At 38.4% G+C, this 14,410-nt stretch overlaps 1 protein-coding gene across 7 annotated transcripts in view; it reads right to left on the minus strand.

The window, feature by feature from the left end:
• Positions 1–14,410, minus strand: part of CLSTN2 (calsyntenin 2) — a 385,524-nt gene that overhangs the window by 109,568 nt on the left and 261,546 nt on the right. The window contains exon 1 of one of the 7 annotated variants that reach the window (XM_065675433.1): positions 1,009–1,028. The exons of the other annotated variants lie outside the window; for them this stretch is intronic. The gene's annotated coding sequence lies outside the window, so the exon portion shown is untranslated. Of the gene's footprint in view, positions 1–1,008; positions 1,029–14,410 lie in introns of those variants that run through there. 7 annotated transcript variants of the gene reach the window in all.

The raw sequence follows: 14,410 nt of genomic DNA on the forward strand, positions 1-14,410 counted from the left end.
TAAGCCTGATAGTAAAACTGTTTCCTTTCCAGTAGGTCTACACACTGAATTATATTGAAATATAATTTGTTTTTAAAGCATGACAAATCTAATATGTTCCATGTTGAAATATATCATTAAGAGGTCATTTATCCTTAATAAAAATGAAATGAAGACTATTTCAGTATTACTGGGATCTCATAAAAACCAATAAACAAAACCAGAGTATCCAACGCCCAGAAAAAACAAGTGTATGATTGTTGGAAAAGAAATGTCAAGATACAGCTGCACATAATGGGGAAATATTTTTCATCTGGAATTCATTAGCTCCTGACATACACTACTAGTGTAATAATTTACAACTCTCTCCAATTACTTAAAGTAAAAGCTGCAGAAATAAACCATGAATACTTTAATTGACTTTTGTGTTGCCAACTGAAATTGAACATGAAAAGTAAATAGGAAAAGTTATTTAATGTCAGTAAGTTGAGCATTTTGGTCCAGCAGTGCTGCCTTTCACAATACAGAAACAGGACCTGAAGTAACTCTTTGAAGTTTGTGATTTATGAATTTCATAAACAACTTCTTAAATATTTGTTTAATACTCAAAACCATATAGTACACAGGCAGCTTGCAACTTAGTAATATTGCACTCTGTTTAGATACCAGGAAATCATTAAAAATTATTCTGAAATGGAGTTCATATTTTAGCTCTTATTTTCTGATTGACAAAAGGAGAAATACAAACCTCTTTCACAAGAGGGAATACACATTCTTTTCTTTCATTATACAAAGTCAGTTAAATCTGTAAGCAAAAATCTGCATTAACAGCAATCTCCCCTTGCCCCTAAAGGTTTTCCATTATTTTATTACAGCAGAAAACCAAAACAGGCTTTCTGTTACTTAATTAAAGAGAAGAAATTTGAATCAATCTAACACACCTGTATAGCTATCTCACAAAACAGCAATTTAGTATGTGAAGAAGCCCCACAGATAAATATGAAATTACCAATAAAATTATTTATTTACCTATAAATGCATCCTCTGTATACAAAATTATCTTCACTGAATTACCTTTATTTGGGGTTTTTTTGGCCTGTATAGATTTTCTTTCCTTCTCCTGCTTTTAAATTGATATGCAAATATACTGGGATTTCTTTAATGTGATTGTATTTGTTGCTCTAGATTTGATAGCAGAGTGAAGTCAGTGAAGCCAGCTCTCATTTCACCATCTTACTTGCTGCAAATAAACTTTTAAGACTCACAATTTTTCTCCCAAGGGACCTAGTGAGGAAGAAAGGCTCTTCTTAGACGACACCTACTTACTGAGCTTGCTAAGTGACACCAACACACACAGCCATGGTCCCTATTCTCACTACCCGTTCTCACCCTCATGCTAGAACATGCCTCTTCCTCAGTTGTTCACAGAAAAATAGTCATGGGAATGTGTTGTGAAACAGATTGTGAACTGAGCCAGGTTAAAAATAACTCTTAAAAAAACAACCCCAAGTCTTCACATTTTGACATAACACCCAGGGTCTTAGAAAAGCCTTTTTAATGCTACTTTCATATCCATAATGAAACCACCCACAAAAGCAAATACCAGCTGGGCTTTGCCTTTAATGCTTATGTTCATCTAAACTTCAGTTTCACGAAGAACTGTAATTTAGGTTTGTAATCTCACTGAAGACTCTGAGATTACATCTAAGTAGAACTACAGGCAGAAAACCATTAATGGCACGTCTCAGGAGCTAACCTAGATTGACTTTCAGTCCCCAGGCTTACAAAGAAAAGTTTAGGGGTGGTTTATGGATTTTGCTTTGGGAGGCATAGTTTGCTCTTTTTTTTTTTTGTTATGAATTGAGCAGATTTGCTGGTGGTACCGATAGAACATGGCTCCTTGTTCAGAAAAAAAACATGTTTAAGTCCTATTTCCCATAAGAGAAAAAAAAACTGTCTACCTCAGCTGAAGGGTCACATCCTTTTATGAGCCAGAAAATGTAACTTTCCCCTTTCTCTCACATGTCAAGGGATGATGAGATTAGTTTTTCCCCTACTTTTCCTGTAAATGTGGTTAAAAGGCAAATGGAGATGATCTTATAAATATGCAGCCTTCCTTTAGGGAACAGAGTCAGGTGAGAAGAAGATCAAGAAGCTGTACAGTCAATCGCACTGGGAAAGGCTATGCTGAAATATAATCCACAAAGAAAGAAAAGCATCAATTAGAGCAGGTAGCTAGTATAGCTCAAGATGACTTGCATACACCCACATGCAACTTGATTGCTAGCTGAAATGTTACTTCGAAAATATTGCTATTCACAAACCTTACTCATTTTGGATGTGTTTCAGTAAACAGAGACTGAAATTGCTCAGAAAGCTTTGGTGCGACACGGTATAACAAAACACTAACTATGAAAGAAAATTCCCATAAATTAATTCCAGTGGCATTGAATAAAGTAACAATTGTGGAAACAAAGCAGAAATTCACTCAAGTAAACTTTGTGCAAGCTTTTAAAAGGGATGCTTTACAAATAATCAGTATAGAAAGCCAAGTACTCAGGTATGACACAAAAAGAAGGCAAGTGCATAAAAAGGTGGCACAGGCATACCAAGAATACAAACACTTGATGCAGTCACAGGTCTTAGGAGTCTTTGTTTTCAAGAGCAAGTCAGGAACAACAACTGGGGAGGGATGAAAGAGAGGAGAAAAAGGCCACAAAGCAACCTGTGTATGTTACTAAATAGGACTGCTATTAAGTCCAATAGGTGTTTGCTTATCCTCTGCTATTTGGCTTGGGAGGTCCTATGTAAATTTAGTGTTAGGTGTTAAATGTGTGTAAATTTAGTGTTTACTGTGCAGTCCTCCAGCACCTCCTTTCAGCTCTGCAAGCTGTGTTCACAGAGACTCAGACTATTTACAGGAGCAAGAGACTCCACAGAAAAGCTATGGCAAATAGATTTAAAAAATATATGTGTGCATATGTGTCTGTCTTTCATAGGTAAAAGCAACATTTAATCATAATGATCCTGCAGACACAAGTAGGGCCTGAATAAACGCCAGAGATTTATCTGACTAGAAAGAAGCCAAGGATGATTTAACAGAAATAAGGTATTACAAATCTTAATTGGGTTGTGATGATGGCCTAAAAAGTCCTTTCATCCACTTTTCTAACAGCAGCTCCTAGCAACCAGAGTTATTCCAACCCTGCACTCCCCCCTGCCAAGGCCCAGATATGGGACGCAATCGGTGATAAAACTCGTAATATCCAAGCAGGAAATTGCAAAATTATGGGCAATATACTTCCTCTGTGTAAATAACCCTATTTCCAGCAGCTGTAATTTTGAACTACAGAGCAACAGCATGCCAAGCTTGTGTCACTCATAGGTAATTTTGGGATGAAATAAGTAACAAGGCCCTAAAGGCAAATGTAGTCTAAAGGCTTTACATAGTTCTGATTTTAAATGTCAAATCATCCAATACTGCATTAGTGAAAAACTTCAATGGTATTCTGAACCAGACACATTATGTTCTTTATAAAAATAGTTTTTTCCTACTGTGCCTTCCTAATGGAATTCATATTAGAATTATTTGTGTTTGTATTGTCATTCTAATCTTTAATTTTTGCAACCTAATATTAAATATTTGCTGTTTAATTTATGATAGAAGGAATCAATAGCAAATTTTCTCAACAAGAAAAAGGGACATATACTGCTGTACTGCAGAAGGTGTATTGTGCCACTTTAAATTTTCACACCAGTTTAATTCCATGCCAACTACTTCAATTCTATTAATCACCTCTGACACCCTCACAATACCTAACACCATTTTCCCTTCCATCTCACATATTATCAGGAGAATCTCACAGGCTTTTTACCCTGTTACTCTTCTATCCTTGTCCTCTTTCATCACAGATCACAAAGCAGAAACATGCTTCCTGCCTACTCCTTTTATCAGCCTCAGTAACACATCCCCTCATGTCTTTTGATGCAAATTTCTTGCCCAATCTGTGAATGCTCCATTTTTTCTCTTTCAGTGGAAGGGCATATCACCTTTCCTTGCCTCCTAAAATACGCAAGCAAACAAAAACCAATTCACAGTTTCAATCACTTGCCTACACATACCTTTCCCTAGCTTTCCTATAGCAAGTGCCATGGAAATTATGAAGAGAAAAAGTGGCCCTGTAGCTACCAAACCTGGACAATTCAACGTGCTGTTTCTGAAAGCTGAAAGCCTTTCAAGCATTCCATTCAAACCTCCCACACCCAGCATTTATTGAGATCTCCTGAAGACAGTACAGCAGTGTCCATGTAAAATGTGTAAGGTTTGGCCTGCAAGTCCTGAGGCAAGGAATGTTTGAGACTCTTCAAGCTTGCAACAATAAGGACCTCTCCAAAATTTCCATCAAACACTCATGTTTCATAAATGTGTGATATCAAAGAAAACTCTGGTATCTGCCAAAATTCAAGTTACAAGTACAGGGTGCCTGTCGTGGTTTAAGCCCAACCACAAACCTCTTTTACTCACTCCCCCCCTTCTTGCCCTCCCCCTGCTTCTGGAGGGATGGAGAGGAGAATCAAAAAGAATGCAACTCCCACGGGTTGAGATAAGAACAGCCCAGTAACTAAGGTATAACACAAATCACTGCTGCTACCACCAATGATAATAGTGTTAAAGGAAATAACAAGAGGAAAGAACACAACACCTCAACACCAGCCGACCAATAACTCACCCCACTCCCCCCCAGCCAAGCACCGACCGATACCTCCTCCAACCCTGCAGTCCCTCTACCCCTTCTGGGTCCCTCCAAGTTACATCCTGGGCATGACGTGCTGTGGTATGGAATACCTCTTTGGCTAGTTTGGGTCAGGTGTCCTGTCTCTGCTTCCTCCCGGCCTCCCCTCCTCCCTGGCAGAGCATGAGGCTCAGAAAGTCCTTGGCCAGACCAAACATTCGAGCAGCAACTGAAAACATCGGCGTTATCACCACTGTTCCAAGGCCAAAAGATCAAAACACAGCACTGTACTAGCTCCTAAGAAGGAGAAAAATGACTGCTGCTGCTCAACCCAGGACAGTGCCATATCTTCTTAATACCTGCTGATGTTCAAAAAGTTCAAGACAACCACACTCATTCTAAAGTGCATTTTGTACTGCCTCAATAGTGCTTAGACAGAGGATTTAAATTGTTTTATCTTTTAGCTTTAAAAAATGCACTGAAAACAAAGACTTAAATACAAGGCACAACAGATGTGCTTGTGAGCACATATATCCAAATTAAGCGTTTAAGTAACATTTAGAGAAATATCTGATTTGGCATTAAACAATATTAAACGTGATCTAAAAAGGCTTGTGATACTAAAAAAACTATTCAAATAATGCATTATGCAACATTAAAATAGTAACTAATAACCTCAACTGTATTTTACATAACAGAAAGAGCGCCAAACACTTTAAATTCTGCATTTGTACACCTAAAAGCCAAATACGAACTGAGTATGCGTTTTTTGGTCTCAGTACAGTTTAAGGTATGTATTTCAAAACACCATGCTGGCTGCTCTATGAGACTAATGGTAAAGCATCAGAAGCCCCATTTTCAACTGAAGGAGACTGTTAGGTGCAGTGCAGCAGGTCCTGGGCCACAACTGAGGGAGACAGTGTTTGCAAAACACATGGTAATAGCTCCTTTCAGTTTCGGTTACTTTCTTAAGGAACCCGTTTTCCCTAATGTAAAAGCATGTACATGGCATTATTTAAATGAAAATGGCTGAAGGCTGCAAAATCTTGGTTCAGCCGAAAATGAGACTCTGCTTTCCTGTAGCAATTACCATGGAAATTATGAAGAGAAAAAGGAAGCTGTTGATGCTGTGTAGGTTCAGTATTTAAAAGAGCCATTGTGTTAGGTATCCTTTTCCAAGAGATGAATGTACAATCTGTACACCAGAAAACCTAATAATGGTAACCCTAGCAAGATATCAAATTTAAAGCTAGGATATACAGTAACTATGGAGCAGAAAACTTTTTTGGTACAGACAATGCAATATGCAAACATTCAGGGTTAAATGAAACTGTTACAATCACACTGGACTCATGCAAACAAAAAGCACATACGGGGAAAACCAGAAAAAGCTAAGAGAACTGCAGATACAAGTATGGTCGTAAGTGTGCTTTTACAGTATAGATAGCAGCTATTTGACTTTCATCTGGCCTCTTACCTTTATTTAGAACACAGAATTTCTATTTGAACTGTTATGAACAACATGCAGTTTTCAATTTTTCTTAAAAATGCCTCAAGTTTGCACATAGGCTGTACATACAGTGGTCCCACCATAAAAACACTGAAGGCTGACTTAAGCCACAGACTGAAGTTTCCGTCCTTGATGTTAAAGAGCAGCACTAAGAAAATGAACACAAATTAATATGCAAACAAAGATAACAGCGCCATTCATTAGCCACGTGAAATTCACTCATGGGAGACAGGAATGATAGATGAACTATTCCAATTTGATGCTGAAAATTTGTGACAGTAATTTCCTAGGTTACAGAAAGCACGTGACATTTCTCTGCAATGTAACCTTTATCATACAGCCTTTTTACTACGTACAGACAGCAGTAGACATTGTTAATCTTGACTTCAGGAATGCGTTCAACATCTCCCATAACATCCTCATTGACAAACTGATGAAGTGCAGGCTAGATAAGTAGACAGTGAGGTGTATTAAGAGTTGGCTGAACTGCTGAGCTCAAAGGCTTGTGTTAAGCAGCATAAAGTCCCCTGGGATGCCAATCACCAGTGGAGTACCTAAGAAGTCCATACTGGGTCCAGTGATGTTCCAACACAGCAAAGTCTTGCCCTTGGGGAGGAATAATACAAGGCACCAGTAAACAACTGAGGGCTGACTGGCTGCAAGATAGTTTTGCAGAGAAGGACCTCTGCATTCTGGTGAGCACTAAATTGATCAAGAGCCAGAAATGTGCATTTAGACATGGAAGTCTGGCAGCGTTCTGGACTCTATTAGGATCGCCACAGGTTAAGTGAGATGATCCTTCCCCTCTACTCATCCCTGGTGAAACACATCTGGAGTTCTGTGTTCGCCCTTGGCTCCACAGTTCAAGAGAAACATGAAGTGAGTCCAGCAAATGGCCACAATGGTGATTATGAAATTGGAGCACCTCACACACATGGAGAGGTTGAGAGCAATGGTATTTTCAGCCTGGAGAAGGCCCGAGGGAAAAGACAGAGCCAGCCTCTTCTTAGAGGTATCCAGTGGAAGGACAAGAGAAAATAGGCACTAACTGAAATGCAGAAAATGGCGTTTAAACCCACAAAACCCTCCCCTTTTCACTATGGGGGTGGTTGAACCTGTAAGACGTTTTGCCCAGAAAAGTTGTGGAGTCTCCATTTCTTGCAGATATTCGAACTAATCTGGATGCAGCCCTGGCAACTTGCTCAAGCTGACCCTGCTCTGAGCAGGGGTTTTGACTAGGTGACTTCAAGGGCTCTCTTCCGACCTCAACCAGTCTGTGATTCAGACATTCAAGGCCAGGCTAGATATGCTTCTAGGCAACCTCATTTGGTGTAAGATGTCCCTGCTCATTGCAGGGGTATTGGACTAGACGACTTTCTAAGGCCCCTTCCAACCCAAACCACTCTACGGTTCTGTGATTTGATTCCATGAAACCTTCAAAACAGTCAGAACAGCAGAAAAGCAGGAATAATGCAAGAGCTGACCTTTTGACAGTCTCAACCATAAAAGGGTGCTCTATTCTGACTTAAATTTTTAAAGTGAAAGAAAGGTAAAAGGACTTGTACACAAAATTCCCCTTTTTCTCAATATAACAAGAGGGCAGATACTTTCTTTCAGTCTCAGTATTTATTCAGGAGCTTTTCACTGTCTTTTCACATTGTAAACAAGCCTTTCCAGACTCTTAAGTAAAGCATCTTTTCTTATTCTCATTAACTTGTGTGTCTGCTCGCTGCTCTTATCAAAGCATCACCTCAAAGCCTTCATTCTCACTGCATGCCCTACCCTGCTCTCTAAACCTACCCCAGATACAGATATTCAGTTAATCCCCGCAAGGATCCACTTGGCCTACTGCACAGTAAACAAAAATGGCAAGTAAGCAGCCTTACTCTCTGCTCTCTATCAACCCCGCTTTTTGAAAGAAGGTAACATGGTAATGTACAATAAGGATGGATAAACATCTCTCAAACTTACTCCATCTCTAACAAGCATGCTGAGTGTTAGAGCAGGTTCTGTGACTTACCAGCATCTCATGATCCCTCTGCAGAAACTGGAAGTGAAGGGAATGAGGACCTACACGCTGACACTGATATGGCTAAAAGAACAGGCAGAGGTCAAATGTGGTTCTTGTTCTACCTTAAGTAATTTTTCCCTTATGTTTTCCTTGCAATTTCTCTAAAATGCTTCCTCTTAAAAAGCACACATTTTCAGAAACCCTATATAGACAAATAGAGCCATAAGCCAGACGATCTTTCCAGCTTCTGATTGATGGATCTGTTGATGCAAAAGAACTGTATCCACCTATCTCAGTAGGAGATATGACTGAAAATAATCTGTAAATTAACTAAGTATCTGCAGCAAATGTTGTCTTTTCAGAAGCATCTACTGATAAAAATGTTCATATCATCCTTTTCCACACTGAGCCTCTGTACATAAAATCGACACACACATCCTACTCACCTGTGGTAGACTTTGAAACCATGGGAATTTACATCATTTCAGTTAAAATCTCTGATGTCAGATGCTATTTAACACTATTTTTGCTAATTTAATTATTCTGAAAAGCAACAAACATATCCCAATACTGGCAGTGTATTAATTGAACAGCTAGTAGAGATGGATATTCCGAAAAGCCATATAAGTACAATGCTAAAAATTATCATCACAGAATAAGTGCCTAGTAAGACTTACTGATCATGTACAGTTGTGATTTACAGAGCCATTTACAGATACCTCTGCCCCTCTTCCACAATGAAATTTTATTTGTAACTTCAGCTTTAATGTTTTAACTCCAAGTTTGTTCAGCTTTATTATCAAGTTAGATAGCTCAACAGATCAGTCCATTCCCTTGGACTTAATTCCCTGTCTGTTTCAGCTCAAAACTGCTTTCAGCATGTGATAAATAAAATACTTGAGGTGGTCACAGTAGACCTGGGATTCATCCTACACGTACCTTTGGCTACTATTCTACACCACTGAGAGGAAACACTTGAGCTTAGCAGAGGAATATTAAGACACATTACAGAAAGAAAGAACTGGCAGAAAAGAAACAATTTTTCAGGTATGTTGACAAGACTCAACTCACTATCAGGATAGAAAGTCATTAACGGGAAAGTGGAAGAAAATAACACAGTCCTAAAAACAAACGAGTCAGAGAAAATAACCACTGCAGAGCTCCTTAGCAATGTGTGATGTGTGCATGTTCGTTGTTTAACGGTATGATTTATTTTTTTTTAAGATCACGAAATAGAAAATGAGCCACTTTCTTTCTTGGAACTTGAAATATGACCAGATTGTATTACAATTTAGTATCCAATATATAAAAATGTGGAACTAGATATTCTGAAACTGAGCAAACAATGCGAGCATGTAGTGACTCAACATATATTAAAACATCACGTTTCCCTAAAGAGGCAAAACATATTTACTATTTTAAAGGATGTGTGAGAAGAGAAAGGAACTCCATGTTATTAAGAAATGTTACTTTATATTTAAATTGGTATGTTAGCAGTAGAATGGCCCCTTTCCAGGAGAATGAGACCACCATCTGTGCATGCCAAACCAAGATAAAGAATCTGATTTTGCCATTTTTTGTGTTTTTTATGTAAAAAAACCTAAGGAGGCGAATTTGTCAAATATTATGGAAAAGTAGATCTGAAGGGAGGCTAACCTGCATGCAAAGGCAAACAGTTTTTTTGGGAAAGAAACCCAAAAAACTTAAAAGAAACATTTTGAGCAGTTTCACACAGCTCTGAAGAATACCATAATGACAGAAAATTAAGCCAGGCACTACAGATTTGAGTTATCAAAAATCCAGATGAAAGCATGTATTGTCTTTTTGTTACTGCTGTCTGAGGATGTAAAGCATTCATTTGCCAGACAGAGGGGTATTAAGAGATCCTGCTGTTGGGACAGAAATCATTCAGAACAACTCCTAAAAACAAGTACGATATCAAACTGAGAAACTATAGAAGCACCAGTATAATGATATGTTTCAAAGTGCCTGTTTTAGTAGTAGTGAACAACTGTGTATATGGAACAAGATATTGTCTGTATCAATTCTGCAACTGTCTCTCCTGGATTTCTGCATTTTCTGTGGATTATGTGTTCTTTCAAACACACTTTTGGAAAAACACAGGCCCTGCTCTTACTTACTGTGAAAAATATGCTTAGAAAACATTTAGCAAGAATGTATTTTGAAGGGATTGCTGGCTAACACTTTACAAGTACAGCCTGTCACTGAACTTACACTGCTGTTAAAAAAATGCTTACTGTGAGATTTGAAATTGGCTAAAATGTATTGCTACTTCAGCTGTACCTCTGCCCCTTCTGTTGTCCTTGGCATTTCTTCATTCAAGTATTTCTATTAGACACATTTCACGGAACTCACTCTGCTAAATAATTTAGCATATACAATGCAAACTAGTGCAAAAAACCCAAACCATACGTTTCTACTCTAACGGTGTGTACATTTAAAAAAATTCTCCAACTTTTCGGTTAGTTACATCACTTAATCTATTATTTTACTGGATGGAAATATTGTGAGGTGCAGGAAAATCAACTGCCTGCTCAAAGTTTTCAGTTTTATTCTCCACAAGTTTCTATCGTGTACTATTAACAGTAAAACAGTGATGGTGATGAATTTTTATTCTTCTACCCTACAAGGCACAGAGCCAAGAATGAACTGCACCTCTCACTATGAGGGCGTACATATGGGCTTGCTTTCCTCTTATTCACTAAGCTTGACTGCGCAATATTGTTCTTTATGTTTTCAGTAACCAAACAGATGAGTATGTGTAAGGAGTATGTATAAGGCTCTAAGGAGAAACTGTGTGAAGCAGTGCTTGGATATGCCCTGAACAACAGATCAGCCTCCATGCTCACCCTACAGAAACTGCCAACATAGTTTAGCTTTCGTGGTTACAATCATACCGTGAAGACAGTTTGCTTATCTGTAAAACTAGTGTAATGAATAATAGCGGTGACAAGTCTCTTTCCCTTGGACTGTTTGTGTGGGAAGCTATTTGTATCTGTACACTATTTTTGTGAGGTATGTCAACATTACTACAAAGCAAGATTTGGCTTAATGAAATTTATCTATATATGCACAGATTGTCTTGGTCTGTATTATACATAGAGCTCTCTGGGAAAACACAGTGCTAAGAATGAGGCATCACTGCGTAGAACAACTGGCCAGAACCACCAGCTTCTTCCTTCACTACTGTACTTGCCATCTCCCCACTCCTTCTTTACTAGTGAAAGACTTACTTTTGATGGCTTCAGCCCAGCTCTGGCTATGACAATCTGCAAATTGAAACTTGCATAAGATAAAAACTCCACTCACGCGGACAGCCCCTCCAGGTTGTACTTCTCTTTAATCTGTATGCTTATAAGCCACAGAACTGCAAAGTCCTATACCCCTTCCAAATGGTGAGGCAGCAGTAAAAAGGCAGCTTTTCCTCACACTCATGAATAGCTTGTTGAATATTCATCAGTCTCTTCCAGAATTTTCTGCTCCAGACTACTGCTTTTGAGAAGGGAAGGATCAAATACAGAAACACACGTAACTCATTCTGGTCTGCCTTCTGAATTTCAAGCCCTACAATGTGGCGGGCAAACTATGCCCTACTCACTCCTATCTCCTTTTCAGTGCAACATAAATACAAGGCTTATCTTTTTCATGAACAGAAGTCTCTAGTTTGTTCCAAGTGATACTTCAAACACCAGTCAGCTGACCTGTCAGGAATGGGGATCAAGTGCTATTGAGACTAAACTTCGTCATGTCAGGAAGAGTTGTCTTCCACTATCTGCTCCCAGCAAAACATCTTGTGTTGTATACCCTAGTGTCCTGTTATTCAGGTGTCATTTTATAAGATGCGACAGTTTTCAACTGAGCAAGGCTGACTCAACAAGATGTAACTTGAGCAAATACTGCAGAGAAGGCAATCCTGTAGTAAATAATCATAAAGAAGAAAAAAATGTTCTCCAGACAACAGGATTAAACTTACAAATTACTACTCACTACAGGCTCTGACTCAGGATCTCTCCCCTTCTTCTCTGTTCCAACATATTCTTATATAAGAATATGGCATTCTGCATCCTGCTTTGGAACATAAATATCTTCAAGTACATCTCTGCTTACTATCACCTGCAGTCAATCCACTGTATTCTGCATGTTCATCCATCATTTCATTTCAATTGCCTTTTCAGTGGCCTCACTATGCAGAACAAGGAAATTACACCACATCAAAAGAAAACAAAACATGAACATGAATAGTTATTTAATGAAGAAAGAAGAAAGCAAAACCAGCAGTAGCAAAAGCAGCTGTGGACAAGTCTTGCTTGGTAGATGTAAGGGAAAATAAACTAGATTTTGTGAAAACTTATTAGGCTTTCACTTCATTTAGCACTGGAGAACCATCCACAGTAAATGACAGCAATAAAAAACCGAGAAGGGAGTAAGCCAGTTTACTACTGAGTAAATAAAGCAAACAGCTCCCTGATTTAATTTACTAAAAAACACAGGGAACTATAAATTCTGTATCTGAAACACTGAATTGAAGCAGGATGCTATCTCTTGCCCTCAGGATTCCTCTCAGCTGTAGAAAGTTTCAAGTTAAGTCCCTTCTCCATATTGTTTAATGTGGTCACATTCCACTTCCTTGTCCAACTCATAATGGTGTGGAGGAAAAATGTTGTTAACTTTGCAAGTACACAGTATTAAAGAAGGAGAAATAACTTTCTCCCATCAATATCTAAGAGTTACATCTTGCATTTTCCAGCTCTAAGAACTGGAAAACTTTTCTTTTAGTAAAACACCACATTTTAGTGCTGGGATCTATCTTATTACAAATGCCCATCTGTATCTCTTTACTAACTACGGTAAAATCTCAAGTAAGAATGAAAAGTACTTCCAAAAATTTATGAGGAATCTTTATAAACAGAGCATCAAAGGGACAGTAGAATGCAGAAACTGATTAAGACACAGCAGCATCTTGCTATGACACTCTTGAACAGATCCTTCTCAAAACCAGAGTGGGAAGATAATACTGTTTCACACAGAAAAATGGAAGGATGTTACAGGACAGATGAATGAATGAAAAGGGGGGAAGGCACATACTGATATCTGAGTTCAGATGTCGTAATCTCAATAGGGTACTAAGTAAAAACCCATTAGAAAAACAGTGGGGATTCTGAAGGGATATGTTGGGTGTCCTTCACTGACGTCCTATGGGGATGGTTCTACCCGGACAGAGTTCTCCTGCCAGTGAAGTAAATGGGGTGACATGAGGCCAAAAAGAGAGGAAAGAACAGAAGCAAGAGATAAGTGATGATAAGCTCATGCTTTGCCACTGTAGGGTGTGTATTTAACCACCGTAACTTATACTCTTGTAGGTGAATGTAATATAAAGACTGACAAATACCAATTTCCAGCCGATTACATGATCAGATGAGTCAGGGAGTCAGCATCCGTGGCTCTTAGTTAATAACAGAGTAGAAAGATTTTAGATTAATACTTTGAAAACTAAAAGACAGCCATCACACATAAAATACAGCCTGAACAACACAAGTCACACAGACAAAAAACACATCAAAAGCTATTACAATACTCTGGCCCCAACATTCTTTTTGTATTCCAAGAGTTTTACGTGTCTTGAAAACTCCAGTAAAGTAAAACTCAAGCTCCCTGTATACAGCATTTATTTCTAAATCTGAGAGTGCAAGCTGTAATCAGTGTTACTCTGCAGGTGACAAATTAGGGTTAGAAAGATAGAAAAAGCAATTCTTCACACTGGAAGTGCAGTGCCAGCTACATTTAAGGCAAGGAAGGCTGAAATTAATACATTTCCTGGAGAGTGGTGTTGTTGCGAATACTGACCGCTGGGGAGACAAATTTACAAAGCATTGTACCTATTATGTTGTAACATTTATCCTGCAAGGGTGTAGATTCTTACCTAAAGGCTACTTTTCTGGGCCCTGATCAAGTAAATTATTTTACACAAGTTTTAGCTCATACAGGTAAGCAATCCTGCAGCTGCCGTTTACTTGCAAAGAGAATTCAAACGGTACTGGACTTTCTTCCCTTGAAAATAAATTCTTTTAAACCTCTAAATGAAGCAAGATAGTAAAATCTATTTTTCCATACACATTAAATCTGACACAATTTCCAAGCATATATAAATGTGATTCC

Source organism: Lathamus discolor, chromosome 3 (assembly GCF_037157495.1).
Source record: "Lathamus discolor isolate bLatDis1 chromosome 3, bLatDis1.hap1, whole genome shotgun sequence".
Classification (NCBI taxonomy): Eukaryota; Metazoa; Chordata; class Aves; order Psittaciformes; family Psittacidae; genus Lathamus; species Lathamus discolor.